Raw genomic sequence first — 12,795 nt, 5'->3', positions numbered from 1 at the left:
TAAGTATTTGGTGGCTTTGCTTCGTTTCAAACAAGGCTTTCTTGTAACTTATAAGTATTATAAATTATATATTAAAATTATGTTATACAACACTTGGGTGTTTTATTTACACTTTTACATAATACAAAAGCCCTAGATGAGAAAAAAACAGTTACTTAACCCCAATTTTTGATTGCGTTAATGAAAAATTTTTATAATTACTAGTAAAAATTGATGAGTCTGCCAAGTATAAGTAGAGGGAATAAAAAATGCTGTATTTTACAAAACGTTATAAAAAATTAATTTTTCATTCGGAGCTCTATATTTTTAAAACTACCAACAACAAAAAAAATCCTAAGATAAGATCATTTAAAATTGAGTAAATTTTCTAAAATATGAGCCCTAATAGAACTATTTACTATAAATATTTTGCGATATATAGTTTTTAAAAAGCATCATTTAATAAAATATGCGCGAACAAATCGGAAGTTAGTGAATTTATTTTGATAAATCTATATCTCAAAAACCTTAAGACGTACAGATGTCTATTAGCACTCAAATCGAAGCTAGTTTAATGTGCTATGGAGTACTTAGTGAAGTATATCTTCGCAGGAGTAGTAGTTTCCATGATATTTGCTAAAATAAATTGATTTATAATTATTTGGACAAAAGTTATATTTATATACGAATATCACGATGATACAAGTTAGAAATTAATTTATAGTAAGTTAAATTATCTTTATTTTGAGTGCTGGCAGACATATATACGTCTTATGGTTCTTGATATATATTTTTCAGAAATTAACAATTATATCAAAACTTCTAGAAATTAACATTTTGTGAATTCATTTTGTCAAAATCTTAAAAAATACTACTTCTAGAAAGATAAACATTATATATTAGTTTATATTTCATTAAACTAGCTTTAATTTTAGAACTTGTAAACATATTTCAGTCGAATAATTTTTAATTATTATTACATTTTTTATGAAATGTTGCTTTTTAAAAAAATTATTTCTCAGGAACTATTATTGATAGTAATTAGCTCTATTAGGGCTCATCTTTTAGGAAATTTACTGTATTTGAAATGATGTCATCTTAGGCTTTCTGTTGTAGGTAGTTTAAAAGTTAAGACCTCTGAATAAAAGATTAATTTTTTAACATTTTTAAACAGCCGCCATTTTTTATTCCCCCAATTTATACCTGGCAGATTCATCAATTTTGACTAGTAGTTATAAATAGTGTTCATTGAAGTAATCAAAAATTGAAGTAAAATAACTGATTTTTTTTTTTTTACGAACTCCTGTATAACTATTGCAGGATGAAAATATTTTACAATGATTGTAAAAGTTATTTAAAAAAAATTCCTCCTTTTTTATCTAAGTAATTAAATAAGTTTCTGTTACACTGTAGCCGTGAGTCCACCCTGCGTGTTATGGAGCTCTCCTGGGGTTCACTGAGCCTCATAAATTGGGTAAAAATTCTGACCAAATCACCGTTGCACAACCGTTGGTCTAGTAACAGTACTTCCTTTACAAAGTACTGAACCACTGAGCCATCATGGATAGTTGTGGAATCGATTTTAATTTTTAAAAAAATGTTGAACAGATTCGATACTTAGGACTCCATCTTGACAAGAGACTTACTTGGAATCCACGCACAAGACTGAAACGACAAGAAACTGCTCGTAGATTCCGATTGTTAAAACACTTTCTTGACAAACGCTCTAAACTTCCCATTCTCTAAAAAAAATTAGTATACACTACAATAATCAGACCAATTTGGACATATGGAATTGAGTTCTGGGGCTCCACCAAATCATCAAATTCTTCCCGCATCCAATCGTTACAATCTCCTACGTAAAACCCTTGATGCTTCTTATTACGTCACAAATAAACTAATTCACAAAGACCTTAACATCCCATTCGTTGCAGATTTGACCCAAAACAGATATGCGTCTTTTCATTCCAAACTCCTTAACCATCTTAACCCATTAATTCTTAATCTTTCATCCTTAACAATCCCTGATAATCCTCCGAGGCGTCTGAAAAGAAGATGGCCACGGGACCTTCTAATTTAAATTAATGTTTGAAGTACCACCAGTGGGTGGTTCCTTCCCAAGATTTTCAAGTGTATATGAAACATACAACATATTTACCTATTGTATTATTTAGTACAGTTGTAAATTACATTAAATAAATAATTAAAAAAAATAAATTAAAAATTGAAGATTGTTTTTGATTATATTTATAAATCAATTCTTTTAATATTAGTTGATTATTTACTTCACCATTGATTAAAATGGTTAATAAAAACAAATTACAATTCCTTATCAAATAATAATTGAATAAAAAGATTAATGGACCTCTTTTGATGGTGTAATTACAGATTCTGAATTAAAGTAGGTATATTCAGATCGGTTGAATAAAAACGAGACCATACCAACTGGATTAGCCCATCTCAATGTAAATTATGGGTCGGCAATGAATTACACCTCGCTGGGAGAGAACTGGCCTGCAATATTAAATACCACGCCTCGGCCGGGCCCCTCTCGAATGCCCCAAATAGTTGCTAAAACAAATTCTAACAATAATGGTAAACACATCTCTATTAGGCTGCATATTAAAATATCGGGGAGAAGGATTTATTATAGTTTCAAAATTCCCAGTATGAGAAATAATGATTAAAACAAAAAAAATTAATTATCTTTTATCTTTTTTATATTATTAACGGTGTGCGTTTTTTAATTTTTTTTTTATCCCTTTATGAACTTTTTATGTACATCTCAACTTTTTTATTAATTTTTTTCTGTTTTTAAGAAAACTTCCAATTAGAATATATAACTATTATAATTAAATTAGCTGAACCGGCAATGATTCGCTATTGCTATATTTGAGGATGTATATAGATTTATTGAACACAATTGGACATATAGAATTGAGCTCTGGGGCTCCACCAAACCATCAAATTCCTCCCACATCCAATCCTTACAATCCAAAATCCTACGTAAAATCCTTGATGCTCCTTATTACGTTACAAATAAACTCATTCACAAACACCTTAACATCCCATTCGTTGCAGATTTGGCCCAAAACAGATATGCGCCTTTTCATTCCAAACTCCTTAACCATCCTAACCCATTAATTCTTATTATTTCATCCTTAACAATCCCTGATAATCCTCCGAGGCGTCTGAAAAGAAGATGGCCACGGGTCTTTCTAATTTAAATTAATGTTTGAAGTACACTAGGTGGTTCCTTCCAAAGATTTTCAAGTGTATATGAAACATACAACATATTCACTTATTGTATTATTTTGTACAGTTTTAAATTACATTAAATAAATAAATAAAAAAACTTTTGATTTGAGGTATGAATTTATATTTAAGATTGTCCTTGAGGATGGACGAATTGGACGAAACGTATTTTAATTTATTTAATAAATGTGACGAGAGGGATGCGCTGGGATCTTTTGAGCTCTGCTCTACCCCTCACACGTGGGGGATAGAGTGGGCTCAGGGATCCTCAGGTCGATTGTGTAAATATTGTATATTAGAGTGTAGATGTGACTAGAGAGTACATTATTTTATCATTATGTTATTTTATTTATTTATTTTTCATACAGATAGTTTGATTATGTTAATTTTGTTTATTCTTTGTTTGTACATATTTTAAGAGAGTTTTTTCATTTATTTTTTTTTATTCATTTTTTTTTTATTCATTTATTTATTTTATTTTATTTTAGTATGTATGAGATCATTCATCACTATTACTTATTGCCCACAACTGTGTGGTAGACATTAATATCTATCAATAAATAAAAGTATTATTATTATAAAAAAAAAAATAAATGTAATTTTAGTTACATTATTTTAACGGTTTTTCATTTTTCTGTTCACACCGAACAATTATAGACCATTTTGCGAAACTTGATCTCCTTAGTTGGACTAACGTGATCTCTAATCGTGAATTTTCTTCGAAAAGTCTGAATTCAAGATTTGTCATGATGGCAATACTAGACCAATAAAGGATTATGGGTTCAGTGGTTTTTAAGTACTGTTTTTTAAAACATCGGTTATATTAGGAGGTGATTTTTTCAAGATCACGCTCAACTGACAGATTTTCCCTGAATTTAGAATACTCACTTTATAAGGCTGAGTGGACCTCAAAATGGCTCAATAACGCTTAGGGTTGTCTCACTGCTTTCGTGTAACAGAAAATTACTGTCTTCTCTAGCTGGATTCAAACCCGGATCCTTTGATTTAGCAGAATAATGCTACCTTACTATTTAATCCACTACTATGTAATATGCACCTGAACCTTAAAAAAAAAAAAACATTTTCCCGATTCAAAATTACCAACCAATCAATTATCAAAAAATACCAAGAAACCAAAAAAGAGGCACAAATGAATATAAAATGACATATTTTTTAAGTCAAATTGAACTTTTATTTCTTTAAATGTTACTTATAAATATTACTTAATTTTTGTCAGCTACATCATCATAGGTTCCTTTATTACAATTGATTTTATAATTTGTAAAATAATTGAAAAAAAAATCATTGAACAAAATCCTCATATATGTCCTATTAGCACGTCTGTCCGTTCTCATATACTCACGATAATATTGAAGCTGCAAATGAAGTTGTTCAGAAAGCTTTGCAGATTTTCATTTCCATCATCCTTTGATCTCTTCTGGAGTTTCTAGAGATTAGCTTTCGCACTAATTAGGTTGTGGTGTGTATCTACTGGCCCTTACAACTTTTTGTATAAAACATCTTTGGAAAATATGGTCACAAAATGTATTCCAAAACTTGTTTATGATCTATTTTATGTTATGGGTACTTATAATTTTAAAACGTGTGTAATTAAATATAAACGTAATGTATTCGGCGAATTTGAATTTTAAAAAATATCAAAAATTGTTATAAATATTCATATATTGATTGCACATGAAAATTATAGTAATAAACCACATGAATTGACTGAGATGTTTATTAATGAAAATAAATATCCATAAATAAACTTTCAAAGAAGTGCTTTAATTGTATAAATAATTATTTTATCATTATGTTATTTTATTTATTTATTTTTCATACAGATAGTTTGTTTATTTTCATCTTGTCTATTCTTTTGTTTGTATATATTTTAAGAGAGTTTTTTTTAAATTATTTTTTATTATTATTTTTTTCTTCTTCTTTTTTTATTTTATTTTATTTTTTTTAAATTTTAATATGTATAAGATCATTCATCATTATTACCTATTGCCCACAATTGTGTGGCAGATTGTAATATCTATCAATTAATAAATCTATCAATTCAAAAAAAAAAATTGTATAAATAAAAATTCAACAATCTTTATTCAAATCTTTTAGAATTATTTTATAGGAAAATTAAATGGTAAATTAGAATAAAACACTGTTATATAAGTAATAATATTATAAGAATTATGCTTGGGAAATTTTAGTATATGTAAAAAACAAAACAAAAAAAAAGCACTGTGTAGAAAGCATTTTTTTAATGTATTCAATAGTATTAAAACAGCATATAACAGAGGGGGGTCATAACTCTAACCTCTTTCTAAGCAAAAATGACGCTGAGGGGTGGGGATTAGGCCACGCCTCTTGAAGGAAACTTTACATTAGAACTAATAGATATTTTGCAGATTAATGTAATTATCTGTAAAACCGTTCATTTAATAGCGTATTTGAAGAAATTAGAAGTTGTAGAAAACATTATTTCCAGTAATATAATATATCTATAATAAAAATCCATAAAGCCGTTTCTAAAAAATCTATTCATACTCTTTTCAATGTGAATATTAAGAATAACAAAATTTACTGTTTTAATAATTGAATAGTGAATATAAATTTTTTTTTAATAATTTATTTATTGTTATTTACAACTGCATACATACATAAACATCGAGTAAATTTGCTGTAAGTGATATTACGACATGAAACAAACATGTAGAGAATCTACCCATTGATAGAACTTCAAAAACACTTTTAAAGGAAAAGATCTCGAGGCCATCTTCTTTTCAGACGCCTTATTAGGTAGTGAAGGAAAAACCAGGTTAGAAACGAGTTGGTTTGGGTGGTTGGGAAGTTTATTATGGAAGGATTGGTATCTGGTTCTGGCCAAATCGGCAACATAGGGGACATTGAGGTCCTGATGGATGATTTGATTTGTGACAAAGTAAGGAGTATTAAGGATTTTGAATATAAAATTGAATTTACATAGTCAATTAATGTTTTAATAACCGTTAATAAAAAAATGAATTTATTTTAAGAGAAACATAAAAATATAAAGTTTGATACAAATAAATAATTATTTCTTATATAATGAAGACAGTTATATAAATTATTAAAAAAATTAAAAACAGTTAAAATTATTTTTTTTGGAATAAACAATGTACACAACAGAGAATTCTCTGTATTTGAATAATTAATTAGTATTTCAATAAACAAATACCAACAACAATATGTGAGCACACAATGAGTGTCTTGAGAATTTTTGATATGGATCTTTTAGTGAATGTTGCGAATAAAATCATGTGAAATTGATACTAGAAGCATTTTGCAATTTTCTTCAAATTTCGACCAAATCTACAACTGGTTACAAAATACCTAAAAATGTCATCAAAATCGCATTAACGTGTGTCATTCGATTACGCAAGAACACAAATTTTTATATCCACAATACTCAAAACAAATTTTTTTCCCTTGATTTATAAATTTTAAATTTGAAGACATAATTGTTTCTTTCATCTCCTGCATAAATACAAAGCTTCCTTCTTATAATAAAATTATTACTTTCATTTAGAGTTCTAAAAAAAAAGTTTACATATAACATGAATCAACTTTTAGAACACTAGTTCCAACAAAGTTAAAACTGAAAAGTTGTGAGATGATGGATTTCCTTAATCATATTAAATAATTTGTGGTTATACTCAGATGCCTTCCTGTTCCTCATATGATATATTGTTTGTTCCGCTATGAAGTATTCTGTAATTAATTAAATTAATAATCAATAATGTTGATTGATATATTCTCAAAGATAGAAAGCTAACAAAATTAGACTAGCTATATCAAGATTAAAATTAAATTATCTAGAAAAAAGTCAGATGTTAAGCAATCGTTTCAATTTTCTTGTTTATTTTTTTATTCGATGATGAATTAGAAGTAAAATGTTTTAATTCGAATAATTAATGTAAGCATAATATTTTTGAAGTTTGACATATCGTTTCCTTAACACTGAAATTTCATTGAGTCTGGATTCTAATAATTTTTGGTTCGAAAAAAATTAATTAAGGTCTCCTATTATTTTTAGAAATATAATATTTTACATGCTTTAATGGAAGAACATTTTTCTGAAAGTCACTTCGATCAATGTATTTTTGAAAGTCTGATGTCCATACCAGTTCCCCGCCACGGCCTTGAATCTAGATATAATTGTTTTCAAAAATCACACACTTAATACGAAAAATATCTTCAAAATTACCAACACTATAAAACATAAGAGAACATTATTTAAAGTAGAGTAAATTTACTAAAATATTACACCAACCAGTGATATTTGCATTTAATACTTCTGGAAATATATCTTTTTAAAAAGCAACATTTCATAAAAATGTGCTGAAAGATTAGTTGTTAGTGAATTTATTTTGAAATATATATATCTCAAAAACCATTTGACCTACAAATGTCTATTAACATTCAAATTAAAGCTACTTTAATTTACTAATATGTAGTTTCTGGCGTTTATTTTCGTAGGAGTAGTAGTTTTCATGATATTCGCTAAAATAAATTGATATATATTTGTTATTAAATTATGAAAATTTCGCATTTAAAAAGAAAGAGGAGGCTATACACTTTGGATCACCTCGTAATATGTATCCAAAGGTATGTTTACTTGATACTAATACTTCTATTTAATATATAATTATCTTTATATAAAAAAATTCAAAATTGACATCGGGCCTATTTTTAATATATTCTAGAAGAGTTTTAACTTGCACATTAAGTTAAATCTTTGAAATTTATAACCATTTTAATAAGCAATAAAACGAACTAGAGAGAAAGAATATTAAAAGGTTGGTTCAATCGTAGCGTGAACGAGTTAAAGTAGACATAAAAGAGGGATAAGGAAGATTTTATATTTAGACATTATGATATTTTCGCGCTTATAACAATCTCAGATATAGAGTCTTATAAAAGCAAAAATAATTTTATTTCTTGTTTAAAAGAGATAAAGAGAGATTTCGTTAGTTAGAAAAATTCGAAGTCAATAAAGGGTTGATTTTTATTTCGACGACTCTCCCTAAATAAATATCGACCAACCCACTCTAGATAGAGTTAGATAGTAAATCTACTAAACCCTAAACTATTATCAATGTTAATTTATTAAATTATTATTTTTAAAATTTATATATGAAAATTTACAACTGTATTTACGTAGAAATATATCTAGTAAATATGATATTAGATTACAATAATATGATGCACACATGTTGAGAAACTACCTGCTGGTAGCACTCTAATGACATTTTTTACATTAGGTCTCGAGGTAATCTCCTTTTCCGAAAAACAAGTGGGTTCGGTTGGTTTGAGTGTTTATAATGGAAGGAATGATATATGGTTCGTTTGGGCCGTCTGTAGCTCAGATGGTTGAGCCGTAGGTCTTTGAAGGCTGAGAACTCCGGTGCCGTTTCCAATCCAGTACGTGGGAATGGACCTTTTTCATTTCTGTACCGGTCCCAAGACCCCTTACCATGGTTTGAATAACTTGGATATATGTAGATAACCCCCTCACCCTCCATTATCTTTTTTTTTATAAAAAAAAATCTGGTTCTGTCTAGATCAGTTACTTATGAAACATTAACGTCTTTATGAATGATGTTATTTGTAACAACGTTAGAAGCATTGTGGATTTTACGAAGGATTTGTCATTGGAACCCTAACTTGTGGGCCATACGTTTTTTTTTATTTTTTATTATATTTATTTATTGACATTTGAAACTGTATTTACATAAAAAATTGACCCAATAAATTTATTGCTAGATTATAATGGTATAATACAGGCTTGTGCAGAAACTGCTCATTAGAAGCACTCTAATAGCATTTTTACATTAGAAGGTCTTGTGACCATCTTTTTTTCATACACCTCAGAGGATTGTCAGCAATGGAAGTAAGGTTAGAAACTAGTGGGTTTGCATTGTTAGGGAGCTAAATAATGGAAGGATTGCTATCTAGTTCGTGCTAGATTTGTTATATTAAGGTGTTTATTGATGATTTTATTTGTGTATGTAAGGAGTATTGAGGATTTTATGAAGGATTTTGGATTGTAAGGATTGGATACGAGAGGAATTTGAAGGTTTAGTGGCGCCTCAACGCGCAACTATGTATGTCCAGTTGGTGTTATAGTCTTAATCATCGTGCAGTTTCCAGTCTTTCCAGAGTTCTGTAAGGATTTCATGTTAGTCATTTGTCCAGATGTAGTTCAAGCTAGCGGATCTGTTCGACAGGGATAAGAGGGATGTTATAGAAGGATACTGTATGGCGGTCGGAAGGTTTACGATGGGTACGACAATCCTCCAATTTCGACAACATTCTTCCTGGGTTGTTTTATGTGATTGGGGAGTTCCTGATCCAATTAAAAGGTTGATGATGAGACCCTTGAAACTATTTAAAAAAATTGATCAGAGTAAATTTGAGGAACTTTTTGAACGAACGTTAGTCCGTCTGAATTATACAAAGTAATTTAATTTAAAAATATCGTCATTATTATTTTGAACTAGATTGTTTTAATTGTATTACTTTAAAATTAAACTATTCACTCTATCTAGTTATAACCTAATAAGGAACCCGTCTCCTAAATGTTTATGTTTGAGTTAATATATATTATGTTACAAAATCGTTACTTAATCCTATTAATCTGGACTTGGAGAGTTGTGCTTTCAGGCTACACTTAATAAACCATCGAATTCCTCTAGTATCCATTCCTTACAATCCAAAATCCATCATAAAATCTTAATGCTCCTTAGTTTGTCTCAAATAAAATCATTTATAACGATCTAAATGTTCCATATGTTGCCGATTTGGCCTTAATCCTTCCATGATAAGCACCCAAATTTCTATCCTAGCTTCCTCTTCGATTTTTTATCTTCTTCCTAAGCGTCTTCAAAGATGATGACCTCGAAACCTCCACAAGTCTGTATCATGTCAATGTACGATAATTCACATTTCATTTACTGCTTCTTCCTCTTCTCTCAGTATGCTGGTGTTCTTCAAGGCTATCTTCGGTTCCATCCTCTAGTGTATACAGTTGTGTGTCTGTGTATGCCAATGACACATATGTGCTTGCGGTTAATAATAACCCTTTGATTGCATCCCAAACTTTCCAATTCCATATAAAAACCCTCGAAGAATTATGTCGAAATCGGAGGATGAAATCACACAAATCACCTCTACCCTTCATCGTAAGTGTATCGTGTACCCAACAGTATCCTTTAATAATGTTGCTCTTACTCCTACCGAACATATCAGCTAACTTGGACTGAATCTTCACACAGAACTAAAAAAGCAGGAAACCTCACGTCGATTCCAACTAATACAGCACTTACTAGACAAACGGTCTAAATTGCTAATACATTACAAAAGACTGATAAACATGAATATAATAAGGCCTATCTGGGCAAAGGGAGTTGAGCTTTAGGGTTCAACTAAAACTTTGAATCCCTCTCGTATCCAGTCTTAACAATCCAAAATCATAATTCTCAATGCTTCTTACTTTGATACAAATAAAATCATCCATAAAGATCTTAATGTTCCATATGTAACCGATCTAGCCCAAACTAGATATCAATCCTTCCATTGTAAACTCCCTACCCACTAGTTTCTAACCTTGTTTCCTCATCCATTCCTGACAATCCTTAAAAGAACATAAGGGCCTAGAGAAATTCTAATGTAGGAATGTTATTAGAGCTTTTTCAGTGAGTAATTTCTCTACGTGCTTGTATCGTACCATTATTATCTAACATTAAATTTATTAGATTCGTTTTTTAGTTAATAACAGTTACAAGTACATATACTAAATTAAAAAAATGCTATTGCTGAACGAATCAATATAGTTGTTTATAGTACAAGCGATTATTGCTGGAATTATAGTAGTCGCTTATGCATTGGCTAGTTTCTGTTCGATATAAATGCTTTCTAATGTATGGCTTCTTCGAATTTAATAAATATAATGTATTGTCATTAATGTATTAATACATAATTAAATAATAACACTCTATAAAACTTTATATTAAGTTGGTATCCGGAACTTTATAAAACTTGTACTTTTTTCTTTAAAACAGTCCAGAACCTTATAAATTTGTAAATATATTACCACTCAAATAAAGGATATTTCATTATAATGTCCAGAAAAACAAAACAAAAAAGGTTTGTTTGAATTGAAGAAACAAACAAATAAAATAATTGATTTAAGTGTAAATTTACTTCTAAACCTCACTAAAGATATTTCATTATTCAACTTGGAAGATCCGAGGTTTTATTAATTTTTTTCTTTAAGATGAACACTGTTCGAAGCTGACACAACTTGACAAGCTCATTTCTTTCAATAATAGCTTTCTTTTCATTCTCAGTTTGTAAGCCTTTCAAAATGAGCAATCAGTTAAGATAAATAAGCAATGGATGTGAAAATAAATTGTTTCGTTCCCTCCCTTTAGTAACTGGTTATTATAAATTATTTTCCAATTAAATAAATAAATACTTCATTAAAATAAATATAGTATCTAAATAATAATTTCGAATATCTGCCACACTTGCGTCAAAAATATAATTTTGTCCTTTTATTTTTTCTTCTAGGATTTAACGTTTAAGCGGTACGGAATGAGGTGGTGTCAAGCAAGGTTCAACTATTTCAACTTTTTTACAATACATATGACTTAAAGATCTGAAAGACAAATTTTTTCCGAGTTTTTTTTTTAATTAGACCAATCTGATGTTTGATCTATTATCAATACCTATTAAATTGGTATCGTTGAAGATTAATTTTGACTGTATTGAATTTCGCCTTGGTATAATAGCCTATAAAATGTTATTACTTGATGTGAGGTTGTAAAACTAAAATTAATGTTGTCCTTGATAATAGTAGGGTTAGTTGAAACGTTGGATTTCATTAATATAATTTGTAATAATCGAAATATTTATCTTATTAATATACCAATGATAATATCGGTCAATAGAATTAAATGAAGATTTAAGGATTAATTGTAATTTGATTTTATTTATTAATTTTATCTTTTTTTCACTTCATTGGATATGGTTTATGTTTACCACCCCGTCTTCTAGTTAACCAATGTCAAACTTTTTTATATAATGCGTTTGTTAACTTTTGTAATATCATCCTTATAAAAAATGTAAAAAAAAAAGATCTTATTAATATTTTAAGCTGAGGAAAGATAGATAGCGCAATGAAGCTGAGAGCCCTATTGTAGAAAGCAGACACCAGATGGGTCCCGGCGTCACATATACATCAATATTGCCATGAGAGCTTCCACGCTCAAACACTAAGTACACACTACAATTAATGCACTATACTGTATCCATTTAACTTTAATCTCCTTAGTTGGTAACGGTAAATTGATACCTAATTATTGAGATAAATCACATTGGTTTACCATGTAACAATAACCTTGGTTTAATGTGTTGTGTAGTAGTGGAAGGTCATCGGAGGTATTGGACCTTGCTTGACACCTCCTCTTCTCGGATTATTTAAATCTAAAAGCCTGAAAGTAAATAAATAAATATATT

General features: G+C 29.1%; 1 protein-coding gene across 1 annotated transcript in view; it reads left to right on the top strand.

Annotated features, from left to right (window-relative positions):
• LOC106688230 (Dpr-interacting protein gamma) overlaps positions 1-12,795 on the top strand; it is a gene marked incomplete at its 5' end in the record, with an annotated part of 231,029 nt that overhangs the window by 71,008 nt on the left and 147,226 nt on the right.

Source organism: Halyomorpha halys, unplaced genomic scaffold (genome assembly GCF_000696795.3).
Source record: "Halyomorpha halys isolate HHAL.00 unplaced genomic scaffold, Hhal_1.1 Scaffold1085.1, whole genome shotgun sequence".
NCBI lineage: Eukaryota > Metazoa > Arthropoda > Insecta > Hemiptera > Pentatomidae > Halyomorpha > Halyomorpha halys.
Note: the sequence above shows the minus strand (reverse complement) of the source record. Positions and strands in the feature narration are given on the sequence as shown.